We start from the raw sequence: 19,118 nt of genomic DNA, 5'->3' as shown, positions 1-19,118 counted from the left end.
TTGTAAATGATTCAGTGAATGGTGTGCGTGTTGGAAGCTCTATGATACAGTTATAAGTGTATTATGGAGATATACCACAACTGAAAAACAGATGATTTATAGACAGTCATTTGATATCGATAAATTGCAGATGTATCAGAGTTTCTTCGTGCAGTCCTCACACAGTAAAGGTGCAGCAGTAAGGCTACCTTGGCCATTAAAGAACCTATATCTGGGTTAGAGATCGTAGAGGATATTTAGGGTATACGCAGAGGCATACAGACATTCATTTTTAAACTATTATTATGCACGTGACTGGAAAAGAAACGAAGAAATAGACAATAATGCTATGGTTTGCGGAATACGCATTTAGACGATGTGGGCTAGTGTCTACAATAGTGTTGCGGCACTGGTAAGGTACAGCGATTTGCAGAGGACTGAAGGTTGGTGGGTATTGGAGCTCAATGTAGATAAATGTAACTATTTAATCTAAAATAGCTGAAGAGACCTACTACTGTTCTCTTACGTCATTGGCTACAAAACACTAGGAGCCGCCCCCATCGTAAAATATATCTGGATGCGAACATCTACATGGTGGTGAATTTCTCCCTGAACGTTAGCATGATATTTTTTCTCGTTGTTATGAGTCTCTACACAGCCAGTGACGGGTAGAGGGCTAGACAGTCTTATAACTGATGGAACAATCCAGTCGCAACGTGATGGAATTTCGGGAGAATGATCAGGAGTCTCTGACATAGTTGGGGCTACATATCGCTATATATCGAAGACCGGAAGATTCTTGTGAATTTGAGGGGTAAGCGATGCTCTGACAAAAGGGAGGCTGAGAGGTGATCTCTTTACTCTTCTTCTAATTCTTGTGAGCAAAAATATTACTTCGTCGTACGTACGTCCCGTGAAGAGACCGCAGTGAGAGAATTAGCGACTGTACCTCAACTGATTGACGAACTGACCTTGAAAGTACAAAAATGACCACGGAAAGACGGTAACACGGTTATATAAGTACTTTAGGAACGAGATAAATAGGTTGCACCTGCCTGCCACGGTGATATGACTGCAGGAAAAAAAAGTTATGTGCTATTTTTCTTATTGTCGTAGCTCTGTATCTACTCAGTGACGGGTGGGGACGTGATAGCCTTCTAACTAATGGAACAATACTCTCTGAGCGTGATGGAACGTCGAGAGAATTATCAGATGCCTGTGACTTGGCAGGGGCATCTCTTACTCGTCAAAATCAGGTGGATTCAAATGCTACATATCAAAGACTGGGAGATTCGTGAGAATATGGCGGGTAAGCGTTACTCTGACAGAAGGCCCAATGAGAGGTGAGCTCTATATCACTTCTCCTAAGCGTTGTGGGAAAACATAATACAGCTTCTCATACACGTCCCGCGATGTGACTGCAGTTTAGTTAGAGGTAAATACGAAGGTTTTTACGGAGACACAATCAGCAACAGAAGAAGTTTCGTCTTTTGTTTTCTCGATAAATAAGAGACGACATTCTTCCATGAGCTTTGTGTGCCTATAAATGGCGAGACTGACATCTTAATACGTACACTAAAATTTACATCCACATCTATATTCATACTTCACAGGCCATCTTGCGGTGTGTGGCGAAGTGTACTAGTCATGTCCTTTCCTGTCCGCCCCCGGTAGCTGAGTGGTTAGCGCGACAGCCTGTCAATCGTAACGGCCCGGGTTCGATTCCCGGCTGGGTAGGAGATTTTCTCCGCTCACTGGGACTGGGTGTTGTGTTGTCCTAATCATCACTATTTCATCCCCATCGACGCACAAGTCGCCGAAGTGGCGTCAAATCGAAAGCCTTGCACCCGGCGAACGGTCGACCCAACAGGAGGCCCTACTCACACGACATTTGTGTCCTTTCCTATTCCCCTTGCAAATAGAGGGCGGAAAAAAACGACTATCTGTATGTCTCCAAATCAGCGCTGATTCCTGTATCTTGCCTTCAGAGCCCTTATGCGAAAGGTATGTTGGTGGGGATAGAATTATTCTGCAGTCAGCTTAAACGTTGGCTCTCTAAATTTTCTCAGTAATGTTCCTCGAAAAGAACATCGTCTTCCCTCGAGGGACTCCCATTTGAGTTACCTGGTGGGTGTAATTCATCTGCAGGGAAAAAATTGCTCACTATGCAAGCGAGCGCGCATGATTAACGTAATTGATTAATCAGTCAGTTTGATAATGACGTGCAGCTCTCGAGATAAAGCGAAGGCTAGAGTAACATGAACATGATTAGCGATTGGAGCAGTAATAAGACTTTTTTTGTTGCGGCAAGATCTTTTTACGAAATTTCAATCTGCCACCTACACAGGGAGAGAGGGCCATCGTAATAAAATTTCCTATATTACCGAATTTATTAACTGATACCTAGTATTAACCTGATATTTATAACTCCTCTGTGCTGCTATTTAGTTGCGTTTAGAGACTTCACAGGGAATGAGGCACTTGAATACCTTAAGAGAGTTCGAAAGTGAGGAGGCATCCTGTGACAGAGGTAGAGTAGGCTCTTAGCACTTTGTCATGGACCAAAAATAAGTTTAATATTCTAGTCTTGTGAAACAGGACATAATAGATACTAAGCTGATAAGAACAGATTTTTTTGTGGACGAGACAATACTTAGATGATATATAGCATACGCCATACTGTTGTACAGAATTTTCACACTAAGAATCAACAAGTAACGATGCTTTAGCGATGTCGAAACGTGTGTATGCCCTGATTTCTTCTGTCTTAGAAAATAACACGCATAAAAGGGAACAACTACCTTTCGCCTAAAAAATTCGATGAGTATGGGCGTTAACACCCTCTCTCCGATTTTGTAAGGTGGTATTTTTAAACTGGAGAGTTTATGCTAGGGGTGGAATTGCAGTTAGAACTCTACTTCCAAACCGCACTTATTTGTCTCACAGTGTTGTAGGACTTAGCGACACTGTTCCACGGTCAGTGGAAGACATAGTAACGAGGTTTTAGCCGACCGGAAGCGATGGCTTAACCTGTTGCGACCCTTCAGGTACACAGTACACGCAGTAAATGGACTAGACTGGAGGTGACTGGCCAGGTTTTTCGTCTTGAGATGCCATTTTCAGGCAAGATAATGAGCACTACAATCATAAAAAATGTCACGCAATGTACTTACAACCTTTCTGTTGGCTAGGATGCAACGTTCGACTCATAAATAGGCGTAAATGTGTTTCATTTTCCAGTGCTGTTGCTACATGACTCCTGTATGTACAGAGCATGGGTTTATAACAGCACTGGGACAGAGAGTCACCGTCCTAATATTTTTCCCATCATTATGTTCCATCCAGCAGCCCTTCACTAGTAGATCGGTAGTCGGCTACTTCCCTGTACTTCCGTGAAAGTTCGCCATCCTATTATCATTACCACCCATATTAACCCACATAGGGCTATTGGCTAGACTGGCTAGATCAACACTGTAGTGCCAGAACAATAGCGGAAATATCGTTTCTACAGCCAACAGTCATGGGACACCTGCACACTTAAATACCACTAATATCTTGACACACCAACAAAGAACGGATCACTTTCCCAGTACAAAATAGATGGCAGCCACTGGCTTGTATAAACCTGTAGCGGGTGGAACAAAGATATTCCATTCTTGCAGGAAGCACCGGTGAACACCTGGGGGACTTAAATGTCGCTGGCCACCTAAAACACTGGCAAAAGGACAGTGTGTTCCCAAAAATTTATAGCTGGGGGAGGGGGGGGGGGTGAAGGTCGCTTTTCCTGGTGACCTCTGGTGGCGATAATATCAAATAGGGCAGTCTCCACACATCAAAGTTGAGGTCATGCACAAGGAAAAATTTTAGTAAGCGCTTTCCAAGAGGATAATACCCCAAAATAAGGAAAAAACACCCTGTATCTTTCCACCAAACAGCTCAGCACAGACAGTGATTTTTCCCACCATTTTCCATGTGGGGGAGGGGAGGAGCCATGTCTCCTATAGACTGAATAAATAAAGAATATACAAACTGAATTTTTTTAATAAAGTATGTATTATTATGTCATCTGAAATGTAACTGACACTAATGAATCATATGACTGTTGATCTGCAATTGTGGTATAGATGGAAGTTCCCACAAAAAAAAATTATTTCGAGTGGTATTGCAATCTAATTTAGTCACCAAAGCTGTAGGATAATTTCCAGTACTGTCTCCGACCAAAACTTTGAATTTACCACTAATTTTAACCCCAAAAATGATGAAAAAAGGAAATTTTCTAACAGGGCAACACACAAAATAAAAGTAATAAACTACCCTATGTCCCTCCATGCCAGACTGAGCAATCTCTCCTGGCAATTACCAAGTGGAGTGGTGTGTGGGGGGGGGGGGGGGAGATGGGAGCAGAAGTTCTGGAGGGGTGGTGGTGCGAGGGAGAGTGATGAAAAACCCATGACTTCATCAGTGCGACATTGCCACATCAACACCAGGGAGCAGGGGGGGTGGGGGGGGGTGACAGTCCATCATCTTGAATAAATTAAAACTGTTCAGAACGAACATTATTCCCCTATTTGTATGTTCTTCAATCATTCTGTAATAATCACGAGAGACTTTAATCATCCAAGAATCAGTCAGAATATTTATGGGTTTGTTAATGGTTATTGTGACAAGACATCCCACGAAATGTTACTAAATGTGTTCTCTAGAAGCTATGTAGAAGATAGTTCACCACCCCACTCACAATCGAAATATACTGAATTTAATGGCAACAATTAAACCAAACCTCTTGGTATCAGTGACCATGAGACAGTTGTGGTAACAATAATTACCAAAGTACAGAGGGCAACTGGAACAATTAAAGAGAGTTACATGTTCAGTAAATAGGATAAATTGTTAGTACTGTAACATCTCAACGAGGAACTTGAAGGTTTTACCTCACAACACGAACATATAGAGCAAGGATGTTAAAATCAATAGCTGATACAGGCCAAATAGAGCAAGCGTGTTACAATCAAAAGCTGATACAGACCAAATGAACAAGGTTCGTATTGAAGTGGGCCACAAATAGAGAATTTCAGATTCAGTTTTCATAGAAAATAAATTTATTTGGAAATATATGGCACAAAGTAGAAGAACAACGATAATATTAATGCTTCCTTCCTGATGCTTGACATCTGTTCGCTGTTACTAACTTTTCTATTTTAGAAGAAAACTTATTCGCAGTAATTACTTTCAAAACTTACTCAAGGTGAAAGTCTGAGATTTTTGATCTCACTGGAGATTTATTTCCTTTCGAAACTGAAAGTAGCTGTTCGTATCCATAAGTACTTAGAAACGTGTCATACACAAATTTTCAAGTATTACCAAACATGGCAGGCAAATATTTATAAAATGCAGGTACGTTAAGTTCGTATTCAAATCTGAGTCATACTGGATCTCAATTAGTTCCATTTTCATTTGATTACGTACCGATTCCATAGTTAATGTATAAATCGAAGAGATCAAAGAAAACTTGCTTTCCGATTATTTAAAATCTGTAAAACTTGATTCAAACTCAGTTTTGAAGCTTGTGTTATTTGTTTTTCACCCGAATCAGACTTGTTCATGACGCATATCGAAAAGCATGTTAAATCTTCATTTTTCGACTGATTTACTTAAGAAATAGCTTACATTTGATGCTTTAACTTGGTTATATATCTTCGTGATGATCCGATAATACACTGCGCATGATGAATCTTTGATTCACCACAAATTTCTTTTCGTTATAGAATGAAACCAATGTTTTATCCAGGCATTGGAAAAGACCCATTGTTAACTATAGAAGTTAATTTTGACGGAGGCAGTACGTGCTTTTGCAGGAGTCGAACAAAATTAAATGTATCTCGTCTCATACAAGTGTTTTGCGTTGGAAATAGTTCTAATAATTCATCAAAATGTTGAAATCCATATCTTAATCACGAGGAAATATTACCACCTGAGGTATATCTCCAATTTAAATAATCTTATCACACAAAATGGAAATATCTTTAGAACTGTATGATTTTTTTTTACGGTATGTTGTTACTAAGGAAGAGAGGGCTACAGAAGTTGAAGATCCAAATTACACTGATTGACTGTTCCATTGGTTCTTCGTAGAATATTTCACAAATTATGAATGAAAACACAGAAATCACTGGTGTAATATTCTGCAATAATTTTTATTTCACAAACGGGTTTTCGACTATTACACCATCGTCAGGTACAAAGATAAGTATGTGGGGCAGTGAAATTTTGTTAGATCATAGATTTGAAACTAGTGCATTTACAGAATATCTCCATTTCCAGAGGTGAAAAATGTTAATGTTAAACAATGGAAACTCCAGAATGGAATATCAATAATATTAGGGAAAGGATAGAATGCCACTCACCACAAAGCTGACCCTCTGAGCTGCAGGGAGGCGCAATGAATAGATTGTTAATGGCTGTCGACCAAAACCTTCTTCAGCAAAGAAAACACACACACACACACAAACACACACACACACACATAAACACACACACACACATTCACACATGCAAGCACTGTTCATGGGATGTGCTTGTTTGTGTGAATGTGTGTGTTTCTGTGTGTTTGTGTGTGTGTGTGTGTGTGTGTGTGTGTGTGTGTGTGTTCGTGTGTGTGCGCGCGCGTGCGTTTTCTTTGCTGAAGAAGGCTTTGGCCGTCAGTTATTAATGTGTAACAGTCTTTTCATTGTGCCTGTCTGCGGCTCATCTGGTCATATTTGCGTTGACTGGATATCTGTCCATTTCCTAATATTACTGATATTCCAACTTAGAGTTTCCATTGCGTAACACTAATATTTTTCATCTCTAGAAATGGAGATACTCTGTAACTCTTTGATCCAACAAAATTTTACTGCACCATGTGCTTTTCTTTCTACCTGATGATGGCGTAACAGCTGAAAACCGGTTTGTGAAATAAATAATAAATATTGTAGACTATTACACCAGGGCTGGGTGTGTTTTGATCCATACTAAAGAGCCAAAGAAACTGGTATAACGGCTTAGTATCGTGTAAGGCCCCCGCGAGCCCGCAGAAGTGTCGCAATGCGATGTGGCATCGACTCGACTTATGTCTGAAGTAGTGCTGGAGGGAATGGACACCATGAATCCTGCATGGCTGTTCATAAATCCGTAAGAGTAAGAGGGGGAGGAGATCTCTTCTGAACAGTATGTTGCAAGGCATCCCAGATACGCTCATTAATGTTCATGTCTGGGGAGTGTCGTGGCCAGCGGAAGTGTTTAAACTTAGAAGAGTGTTCCTGGAGCCTCTCTGTAGCAATTCTGGACGTGTGTGGTGTCGTACTCTCCTGCTGAAATTGCCCAAGTCCGTCGGAATCCACAATGGACATGAATGGATGCAGGCGATCGGACAGAATGCTTACTTTTCACCTGTGGGAGTCGTAACTAGACATATCAGGGGTGCCATATCGCTCCAACAGTCAGGCAGCAGCAGCCGGCCGAGACACAGGCAGCAACTGGGAAGTAACAGATTTTGTAACTTTTACGACTTCCTAACCAGGAGAGAATTTTATATCTTCTGTGCTCTTTAATAGTTTTCTTTCTTGTATCTCTACGTGTTTATTTAATATCTAATAGCCACAGTTCCCGCGTTTTGGTCTACATCGGAAAGTAAACCGATTTTATGACATATTAGAAGTTCCTAATCAGGGACGAATTATTTAGTTTCACCTGAGTGCTACGGAAGCTTTTGACAACGTTAACTGGAATACTCTCTTTCAAATTCTGAAGGTGGTAGGGGTAAAATACAAGGAGCGAAAGGCTATTTACAATTTGTACAGAAACCAGATGGCAGTTATAAGAGTCGAGGGGCATGAAAGGGAAGCAGTGGTTGGGAAAGGAGTGAGACAGGGTTGTAGCCTCTCCCCGATGTTATTCAATCTGTATATTGAGCAAGCAGTAAAGGAAACAAAAAGAAAAATTCGGAGTAGGTATTAAAATTCATGGAGAAGAAGTAAAAACTTTGAGGTTCGCCGATGACATTGTGATTCTGTCAGAGACAGCAAAGGACTTGGAAGAGCAGTTGAACGGAATGGACAGTGTCTTGAAAGGAGGATATAAGATGAACATCAACAAAAGCAAAACGGGGATAATGGAATGTAGTCGAATTAAGTCGGGTGATGCTGAGGGAATTAGGTTAGGAAATGAGACACTTATAGTAGTAAAGGAGTTTTACTATTTGTGGAGCAAAATAACTGATGATGGTCGAAGTAGAGAGGATATAAAATGTAGACTGGCAATGGCGAGGAAATCGTTTCTGAAGAAGAGAAATCTGTTAACATCGAGTGTAGATTTAAGTGTCAGGAAGTCGTTTCTGAAAGTATTTGTATGAAGTGTAGCCATGTATGGAAGTGAAACATGGACGATAAATAGTTTGGACAAGAAGAGAATAGAAGCTTTCGAATTGTGGTGCTACAGAAGAATGTTGAAGATAAGGTGGGTAGATCACGTAACTAATGAGGAGGTATTGAATAGGATTGGGGAGAAGAGAAGTTTGTGGCACAACTTGACTAGAAGAAGGGATCGGTTGGTAGGACATGTTTTGAGGCATCAAGGGTTCACAAATTTAGCATTGGAGGGCAGTGTGGAGGGTAAAAATCGTAGAGGGAGACCAAGAGATCAATACACTAAGGAGATTCAGAAGGATATAGGTTGCAGTAGGTACTGGGAGATGAAGAAGCTTGCACAGGATAGAGTAGCATGGAAAGCTGCATCAAATCAGTCTCAGGACTGAAGACCACAACAACAACAACAACAACGAGTGCTACGGTAGTTAGGTTTTCTGAAACCTCTGCCTGTTAATCTAATTTATTAAACACAGTTCCTGCGTTTTAGTCAGGGTTTACAGTAGAGTTGCGCAGCACGTGTCGATAGTCAGTTTATCTGCATAGTTTAGTTTTCCATAGTCTTTGGTATGGGCAGGGACAGCGATTGCTGTGTTCGAATGCGAGCCTATTTGGTGACACTTCACTCTCAGCTTCAGGCTGTGATGGCTTCGGTTACACAGCTTGAGGCACAGTGGATGGGCACCACTGTTGTGGGCCTGCCGTGGGGATACAACGGACGTCCAATACGGCCGAGTCCTCCGATCGGCCCTCACCAGTGGACAGCCCAGTTACTGCTCGCACTGAGGATGACCCCTCACCTGCGGTCGAGGGAGAGGTCGCCCTGGGGCGTAGCAGGGGGCGAAAGACTTCAAAGGCGGCCGCACGTAAGGCCTCCCTGGTTTGCCTAATAAATAGGTTCCTGGCGCTGTCTGTGGCTGACGCTGTCACTCAGCCAGATGCTGACACCTGTTCTGTTTCAGAGGAAACCTCTCAGCCTGCAAGATCCGGACAATCACAGAGGGTGGGATCATTGATAGTTGGGTGCTTCAGCATTAGGCGCGTTATGGGCCCCCTTAGGGACATGGCTGCCAAGAAGGGAAAGAAAACCAATGTGCACTCCGTGTGCATACCGGGTGGACTAAGTGCAGGTGGTTGCTCACTTCGGTACCAATGATGTGTGTCACTTTGGATCAGAAGAGATTCTCACTGGTTTCGAGCGGCTAACAGAAGAGGTAAATGCTGCCAGTCTTGCTTGCAAGATGAAAGCAGAGCTGACCATTTGCAGCATAGTCGACAGGACCGATTGTGGACCTCTGGTACAGAGCCGAGTGGAGGGACTGAATCAGAGGCTTAGACGATTCTGCAACCGTGTAGGCTGCATATTCCTCGACTTGCGCCAAAGTGAGGTTGGATTTTTGGTTCCGCTTAATAGATAAGGTGTCCACTATACGCAGGAGGCGGCTACACGGGTAGCAGGGGCTGTGTGGCGTGAACTGGGTGGTTTTTTTAGTTTAGACAGTCTCGGGAAAACACACAAAGGGATTAAGTCACAAAGGGTGCAGGTCGAACACAGGAAGAACGTAGACACAGGAACCATCGGTATAATAGTTGTAAATTGTCGTAGCTGTGTTGGGGAAGTACCAGAGCTCCAAGCGCTAATAGAAAGCACTGATGTTCAAATCGTTATAAGCACTGAAAGCTGGCTAAAGCTGGAGATAAGCTCAACCGAAATTTCTGCGAAGAACCTAACGGTGTTCCAAAGAATAGGCTAAACACGGTTGGCGGTGGCGTGTTTGTGGCTGTTAGAAGTAGTTCATCTTGTCACGAAATTGACGTAGATATTTCCTGTGAGTTAGTATGGTTAGAAGTCATTGTTGGTAACCGGAATAAAATAATAATTACATCCTTTTACCGACCTCCGAATTCAGATGATACATTTGCTGAAAGGTTCAAAGAAAACTTGAGTTTGATTTGAAACATGTACCCAACTCCCACAATTATAGTTGTTGGTGACTTTAATTTACCCTCGATATGTTGGCGAAAATATATGTTTAATTCCGGAGGTACGCATAAAACATCATCCGAAATTGTGCTAAACGCATTCTCTGAAAATTATTTCGAGCAGTTAGTTCATGAGCCCACGCGAATGGTAAACGGCTGTGAAAACACACTTGACCTCTTAGCAACAAAGAATCCTGAGTTAATAACGAGCATCAGAACGGATACAGGGATAAGTGAACACAGGGTTGTCGTAGCGAGACGAAATATTGTAACCCCCAAATCCTCCAAAAATAAACTAAAAATACATCTATTCAAAAAAGCAGATAAAAATACACTTGAGGCCTTCCTGAGAGACAATCTCCACTCCTTCCAAATTAATAATTTAAGTGTAGACCCGATGTGACTTGAATTCAAAGAAATAGTATCGGCAGCAGTTGAGAGATTTATACCAAAAAAATTTTAAAACCACGGAGCTGATCCTCCTTGGTACACAAAACAGGTCACAACACTGTTGCAGAAACAATGAAACAAACATGTCAAGTTCAAACAGACGCAAAATCCCCAAGATTGGTGATTTTTTACACAAGCTCGAAGTTTACCGCCGAATTCTAAGCGAGATGCGTATAACAGTTTCCACAACGTAACTTTGTCTCGAAACCTGTCAGAAAATCCAAAGAGATTCCTGTCGTATGTCAAGTATGTTTGCGGCAAGAAACAATTAGTGCCTTCTCTGCGCGATAGCAATGGAGATACTATCGAAGACAGTTCTGCCAAAGCAGAGTTACTAAACACAGGCTTCTGAAATGAATTCACAAAAGGAGACGAAGTAAACATTCCAGAATTCGAATCATGAACAGATGCCAAAATGAGTAACATAGAAGTAAATATCCTCGGAGCAGGGAAGCAGCTTAAATCACTTGATAAAAGCAAGTCTTCTGGTGCAGACCATATACCAAACAGGTTCCTTTCAGAGTATGCTGATGCATTAGCTTCATACTTAACAATCATGTACAACCGTTGGCTCGACGAAAGGTCCGTACCCAAAGACTGGAAAGCTACACAGGTCACACCAATATTCAAGGAAGGTAGTGGGAGTAATCCACTTAATTACAGGCCCATGTGGTGAAAGTAAATTTCGGTCGCTGTTGGGTCTAGGAGGATGAGAGGGGAATGTTTTTCTCCTTATCGTGCACTGCTACGAACTCAGGCACCGCACATCAGCGGCTATGATAGAAATGTCCTACAGAAGTAACATTGTTTCGTAAATGTGTATTATAGGGACATGCATATCCAGACGTGTTACCTTTTTGTGGTAATGAACATGACCCGATGGGCACATACGTGTAGCAACCTAGGGAGCAAACCGACACAGCTACAGACTACTGACAGAGACTTTGGTCGAGATCTAAATGTTGTGTGTGCTGAAATGCGCAGCAGTGCACTCCTCTGTGTTTCAAAGCATGCACGTTGCTCCACGGTCTCGCCACAGTGCATTCTGAAGGGAAGAATCTGCAAAACACCTGAGTGGAATTCATTTTTACACTCTTTTCATAGTCGTCACCATTGCTCCTGCGCGTAAGGTGACACGATATTTGTGTAATGTGTAATGTTATATTGGAGTAGCGGGCCGCACAAATAATCTTTAAGGGCCGCATGGGGCCCCCGGTCCGCAAGTTTTACACCCGTGATGTAGGGAACTATGGCTGAAGAGTAAAAGATTAGTTGATCATGCGCTGGACAGATATGAAAAAAATGGCTCTGAGCACTATGCGACTTAACTTCTGAGGTCATCAGTCGCCTAGAACTTAGAACTAATTAAACCTAACTAACCTAAGGACATCACACACATCCATGCCCGAGGCAGGATTCGAACCTGCGACCGTAGCGGTCGCTCGGCTCCAGACTGTAGCGCCTAGAACCGCACGGCCACTCGACAGTTATGAACCTAGTAGAAGTGTTCATGATGGGAAGGACCCTTCATAGCATCCAAACACTGTAAATAATCTTGTATAGAAACAGATTAATGTGCAGGTATAAGAGGCGTAAAAACCCGCCTTAGTAGACGAGGTCATTCACGCACACCCGTGCGGTGGCCCTCGACTCGGGTAAACCAGTCCGATCTGGTGGCGGATGAAATTTTCACTGCCAGTGAAGTTGTGAAATGGCGTCTCTTACCACTTGTGACATTGCGATATCATTATTAGCGAATTAAGGCGTCCTGGGGGCTATAGAAGCACCAACGTCTCTGTGTACTGTTCCTCAGGCCATTTCGGTACAGTTCTGGACCTATTAAGTGATGCATTGTCTTGCTGAAGTTACTAGTCAAGTTCGAAATGCTGCAGGCGATGAAACTGGTGCACATAATTGGAAACTAAGTTCCTGTATCGTTTGTAAGAGGGAAACGCTGAAAACGTATCAGGGCCCTACGCCGTCTCATTTAAACAACACCCACGATCTGTCTGAATGGTGCACTTAAGGTAAGAGTAATGCATTTCCTTATATGTCTCTTTCGTTTTCGTACCATGCCATCAGTGTGCACCAACAAATATCCCTGACGAACTCCATTGGCGGCTTGTCTACGCCCAAGTTAATACCTGCGAACTGTGGCATGTGGTAAGCCGGGATAGATGAGTGGGTCGGCGAATTTTGTGCTCCATAGCGAAGAGGTTGTTCTAGATGATGTGGCTGCTTATTAGTGTTTGATGATCTCGAACACTGAACTGGTCAGTTTTTTGCTGCACTATTGCCTGTTGGTAAAAATTGTTATTGATTAGCGACTCCATAGAGTGCTGTGTGCGCAACGACCATATGATAAATAAAATTAGAAGGAAGGTCAGCATTGGCAGTAATTCTGACGATTTATTAACAGCAAAATCGATTTTTCGATCACATAATCATCATATTCAGTGCTTTAGCTTACAAATTAAAGCTCGTAGGCACTGGTTTCTAGTTATTAGCAGTAACAGAAACTATGAAACGATCACATAAAATTATTGTGATCGTGATGGCAGAGAGGTGCCAGTACTATGATGTACCACTCGTTACGTTCTGAAGATCGTGCTTTGTGTACTGGAGATGGAGTAGTGGATACCCAACGTCATCAGCCATACAGCACAGGTTTCATAGACTCTCAAACTTCCGGTGCGATTGGACATCGGAATGTGATGCAAATCGGCTTTTGGTGCTCTGTGAATGGTTTTGAGATCAGCATGTCACTACGTGCTAGGAACTAAGTAATTTAAGTACCATCACTACCGTCGCATCAGATAATGTCCGTACAAAGTAAACAGAATCGTTTCATACTTTTAGGAACTTGTCTGTTCCGTCTTCAATTTTCACTGCCACCATGTTGTGTGTCCTCCTACAATCCTTCTTCCATTTGGCCAGTAAAACGTGGACTGCCGTGGGATTCTCTCTGCACTCATTTGTTGTGGATGATCATTCCAAAATATTTTATTCCCTTCGATCTTTTTAGCTATATTATAAATATCTATCGTATTCCTAATATAATTTATTATATGGTCTTCTCTGGGACCCCTCTAACTCTCCTGAGAAATCTCATTTCCGTTGCTTTCATTTTGCTTTTATCACGTTTTTGAGGGATCTGTGGCTGACTAATACAGTTGTAGAACGACCCTAGGCTAACACAAGTAAGCGTAGAGTACGGTGATTTTCCTAATATCTTTGGTCACTTAAGATCGTAATTGCATTACCTGTACGTTAGCTGTGTTGCATACCAACGGGAGTTATCCCATTTCGAACGTTTTGTTTGCGTGTGAGATCAGCGTCTTACTAGATTCAACATGAAACTGGTAGCCGTGAACCGTCTAGACACTGTGAGAGTATATATAAAGGGCCGCGTAACCTACGCAACAGTTTTGTTCTACATAGTTATCCTCCTGTCTGTTACTTAAAAGTAAATAGCATTTATAGCAAAACTGAGTCTGTCAATATTTAATTTATTCAAATATTGATGACTTGTAACGTGAAACAGAGGGATGTTGTAGTAGAACTAAAAAAACAATACCAATTGAATGTAGAGTTAGAAAACGCCGTTTCCTCAAAAATAATTGAAATAAAAAAAAATGGAAAACAAAAACATATCAAACGTCGCTTTAATGGACCATCGAACCCTACATAAAACATGTTTCTGTTATTCATAAACAACTTTCACACTTATCAGTAATAGGAGGAAACTCTTGCCTTTGATCATGAAGACGATCGTTGTATTGAGTACAAAAAACAACAATAATAATACAGTTTTTTATGTTTGTGCATGTAAACTGTACTTGCATCAAAAGTATTGTTTTGAGTACATGAAAACTCAGAAGTTACGCGATCAACTAATTTCTGTTACTTATAAAATGCAGTATTATTTTGTAAGGAAAAAGTATATGCAGTGGACTGACTTTGAACGATGTGTGGTCCTGATTATGTGCAAAACAAACAAACACACAAAAAACAAAGAGAAGTCGATCGGTCCCAGTTTTTCTCTCACACATTCATTTATGTTTCTTTCCCTACCAGTTCTGCCGATACTGTCATCAATCCTGCCGCTCAATGCCTCTTTTATGTATTGAACCAAAACGACTGAACCATAGTTTGGCGGAGTACAGCTCTACTCACTCCATAGTACAGTACGGGTGTAGTCATAGTTCTATAATATTTTAAGTTTGTTCCCTACCATATTTTGTTTTAGCATTTTTTTTATCGTCAGACATACTGATTCATATTTGTTAATTTTATTTTTTATACCTTACTCCAAATCACAGTTTATGTCACATTCTAAGGAACTGAAGTACGATATTATCTATTATTATTTTTGAGTGAGTGGAGTATTTCCCATGATGCGCCATTATTTTCGTTTTCTTTGTTGATATGCGAGGATTATATTCCATTTTCCCTAATTAATGTAGATCATATACTGCTTTTTGTACTCATCTTAATTTTCTTCCCAAAACGTGACATCATCTGCATACATAAGGATATTAACATTTATTTCTTTTAATCTCTATACCCAGATTTATTTTGCGTCTCCAGTTCTTAACCAGACCATTTAAACACATTAAATGAGGGTGGTCACAAGCTACAGCCTTTTCCAAGTGCATTATTGGTAGTGATTTCTTCAGTTTCATTATTGCCAAATTTATTGTTATTTTTCTGTCCTTGTATGAGCTTTCTTATAGCTTCAGTAAGATGTATCGGGTATCCAGGTTTGTCCAGTGTGTTCTACAATTTCTTTGCGTAACATTGTCAAAAGCTTTTTCGAAGTGGGTGAAGGCTGCGTGCGTCTCTAAATCGACTTCTCATTGTTTCACTAAAATTCTTTTTATGTTCACGTTGAAATTTCTTGCAAGGTTCCAAATGATTCTCGTAATTTGCACGGATATTTTCTGATGCGGGGACAGTAGTAGTACAATTGGAAAATATGATGTTTAACTTCCTCACTCTTTTGGACATAGTGATATGCTGGCTGCAAATGTATTCACAAAGAAAGAAGAGGTGATGTGCATCACATTCTGATGTCCAATTGCACGAAGAGGTTGAGGAGTCCACGCAGTCTATGTTGTAGAGTTGACGAGGTATGTTTCGTGATGGAACGCATCCTTAGCATTGACACTAGGTACGCTGCCGCATCTCCAGTTCATAAAGCACGATTTTGAGGACGAAGCAGGTAGCACATTATGGTACTGTCAGCTTCTCTGCCATCGTGGTTCTTCCCACTCTTCTTTCTATGCGGCATATATGCTCGCTGTACGTTCTCGGATGTGACCAGATGCATTGAAATGAGTGATAAGCCAGTGCCCGTTGTGTATTGCGTCCTTTGCGAGGATATCCACGTGTGGTTGTAAGTTCCTATGGGACCAAACTGATGAGGTCATCGGTCCCTAGGCTTACACACTACTTGATCTAACTTAAACTAATCAACGCTAAGGACAACACACACATCCATGCCCGAGGGAGGACTCGAACCTCCAACGGAGAGAGCCGCGCGAACCGTGGCAAGGTGCCCTAAACCAAGCGGCTACCCCGTGCGGCGGAGATCCACGTCTTCATTTTGTTGAATCCCTGAGTTGGTATCGATATACACTTCACCATAATTGTGTGCTATTACGCATCTATAATTATTACCGTTAGAAACGATATCATGGGTAAGAATGAGCTGTACAACTCTTTAAGTCCGACGCCAAAGAGGCAAGTGGACATTCGTCACAATGCCAACAATGTGTGCCCCCAGTCATTCAAAGCGTTTCCTTACTAACACATGTTTCGTCTTTTACTCATTTGCACTTGTGCGGAGGTACTTTTAGTGCAAAGTAGGAAAATGCGAGTCAGTACGGACCTTACGACCTATCTTAGAAGATACGTTTATAGCATTCTTCGATTTAGATAGAACATACCTTGAATCCTAAATTCTATCACATTAACTTATGAAGTGGAATATTATTATTACTTGCGATAGTTAAATGCGTATGTTTCATGTAGTAAGGAAGTCGTGGTAGTCATATTAAGTCTTGTTCCCTAGAGTAGTTTTATTACTGATGTTAGATTGGTGGTGTGTAATTCGTGGTGTACTAGCCGATTCGTTCAAATATATTGCTGCCAAATTTGATGTGATTTATCGAACAACATCGCTGTGACCAAATAGTCAGAAAAAAATGTCATTGTATGCGGAGGCATTTGATTACTGTATTGGTGGATTGCCATGCAGGGGAACGGAGGGGGGGGGGGGGTGGACGCGGGTATCTGGCTCAAATTCATTGGAGTCATCTTAGGGAGATGTAATTTATCGCCGTCCGGTGTGGCCGAACGGTTCTAGGCGCTTCAGTCTGGAATCGCGCGACCGCTACGGTCGCAGGTTCGAATCCTGCCTCGGGCATGGATGTGTGTGATGTCCTTAGTTAGGTGTAAGTAGTTCTAAGTTCTAGGGGACTGATGACCTCCAATGTTAAGTCCCATAGAGCTCAGAGCCATTTGAACCATTTTTGTAATTTATCTACAAATAAGTGATTAACAGAACAACTGTTCAGCCGGTTTTGAATATACATCGTCAGTGCAGAAAACTTTCCACGCCAGAGGAAAAGAATAGGTAACACTTGCTCCTCAGTTTAGAACCCAGAAGCTACGATTTTATAACCATGGAGTGGATGGTTTGTTTAACTCTGCGTAAGACCATCTAAATGTACTGAATGCCGACAAACAGTAGTGACAATATACTCCATCGTGCACTATGCCACACACATTATGTGGTGTAAATAATCCTATGTCTTGCAAAACACTGTGTATTTACCTGCTGTATGCTTCCATTGCGGCGTAAGCTGGCAGTCAGTTATTCGTTATCTACACAAGAATATAGGGAAAAGGAATCGGAGCAACCCATTCCGCACTTTATCAGTTACAGAACATTACCAACCTGCCACTGCACGAAATGAAAACCAGAAATTTTAGAAGAGAAACGCGTGAAAATCGGAGATAGTATGTCCTGTCCCAGTCAATATAGTACTTCCTCCCACGCATGTCTCACGAAATGGACGCAATGGGATATAAGAGATAATACATAGGTTAAATGTCGCAATTATAAATGGGAAGCAGAGTCATGCAAAGTGCTGGAATTTGATGCTGGAGGATACGAGCAGAAACAGATTATAACGGGATTAAAATTGGAAAAAGCAGTGACTCACATGTCGAAGAGTGAAGAGGGGTAAAGAGGGTGATACAAAAGAGCAGGTAGATGACAATATGAATGAAATGAGCCAGTTATGTGAGGAACAGAGGAAGGAAGTTGCTATTTTATTATGTTGATATAGACAGGTGTTTTCAGGTAGGCCTAGAAATATGAATGACTTCGAATATTCTTTAAGAGTTGTTCCGTATGAGGCTCGTTACCAGACGTCGAAAATATATGTATTTTCTTAACACAGGGGAGATATGGTTGTTTCAAAGTGTCATGTTTCTGCAGTGGCTGCAAGGCGATCGCAGTGCCTAGCACGACTCCACCTCGCTAATGTGCGGTGGTGGACGCTACAAGATAAACTTTGTGCCTAAAAGAAAGTGTTTTACTGTGCGAAAAATTCAAGAGTATGTTTCAGGGAACACCAGAATGGTCGGTTTTAAGGCATATACACAGATGAAAAGATCCAGTCCTGTATTTATTTATTTATACGTCAAGTTCCGTAGGACCAAATTGAGGAGCAAATCTCCAAGGTCATGGAAAGTGTCAGTACATGAAATTACAACAGGTAAAAATAAATGTTCATGAACCTGAAAAAAGTCAGTCCATAAGTTTAAGTAAACGCTATCAGCAATACAATAAGAATCAGCTTAATTTTTCAAGGAACTCCTCTACAGAATAGAAGGAGTGACCCATGAGGAATCTCTTCAGTTTCGATTTTAAAGCGCGTGGATTACTGCTAAGATTTTTGAATTCGAGTGGCAGTTTATTGAAAATGGATGCAGCACTATACTGCACACCTTTTTGCACAAGAGTTAAGGAAGTACGATCCAAATGCAGATTTGATTTCTGCAGAGTATTAACCGAGTGAAAGCTGCTTATTCTTGGGACTAAACTAATATTGGTAACAAGAAACGACAATATGGAATAAACATATTGAGAGGCCAATGTCAAAACAGCCAGACTCGTGACCAGAGATCGACAAGAGGTTCGTGAACTCACACCATTTATTGCCCGAAAAGCCCGTTTCTGAGCCAAAAATATCCTTGTAGAATGGGAAGAGTTACCCCAAAATATAATAC

At 41.5% G+C, this 19,118-nt stretch overlaps 1 protein-coding gene across 1 annotated transcript in view; it reads left to right on the top strand.

Moving 5' to 3' along the window:
• LOC124722181 overlaps nt 1-19,118 on the top strand; it is a 997,523-nt gene that overhangs the window by 9,189 nt on the left and 969,216 nt on the right. The window lies entirely within an intron of this gene.

Source organism: Schistocerca piceifrons, chromosome X, assembly GCF_021461385.2.
Source record: "Schistocerca piceifrons isolate TAMUIC-IGC-003096 chromosome X, iqSchPice1.1, whole genome shotgun sequence".
Classification (NCBI taxonomy): Eukaryota; Metazoa; Arthropoda; class Insecta; order Orthoptera; family Acrididae; genus Schistocerca; species Schistocerca piceifrons.
The sequence above is the reverse complement of the archived record's forward strand: the minus strand, read 5'-3'. Positions and strand labels throughout refer to the sequence as shown.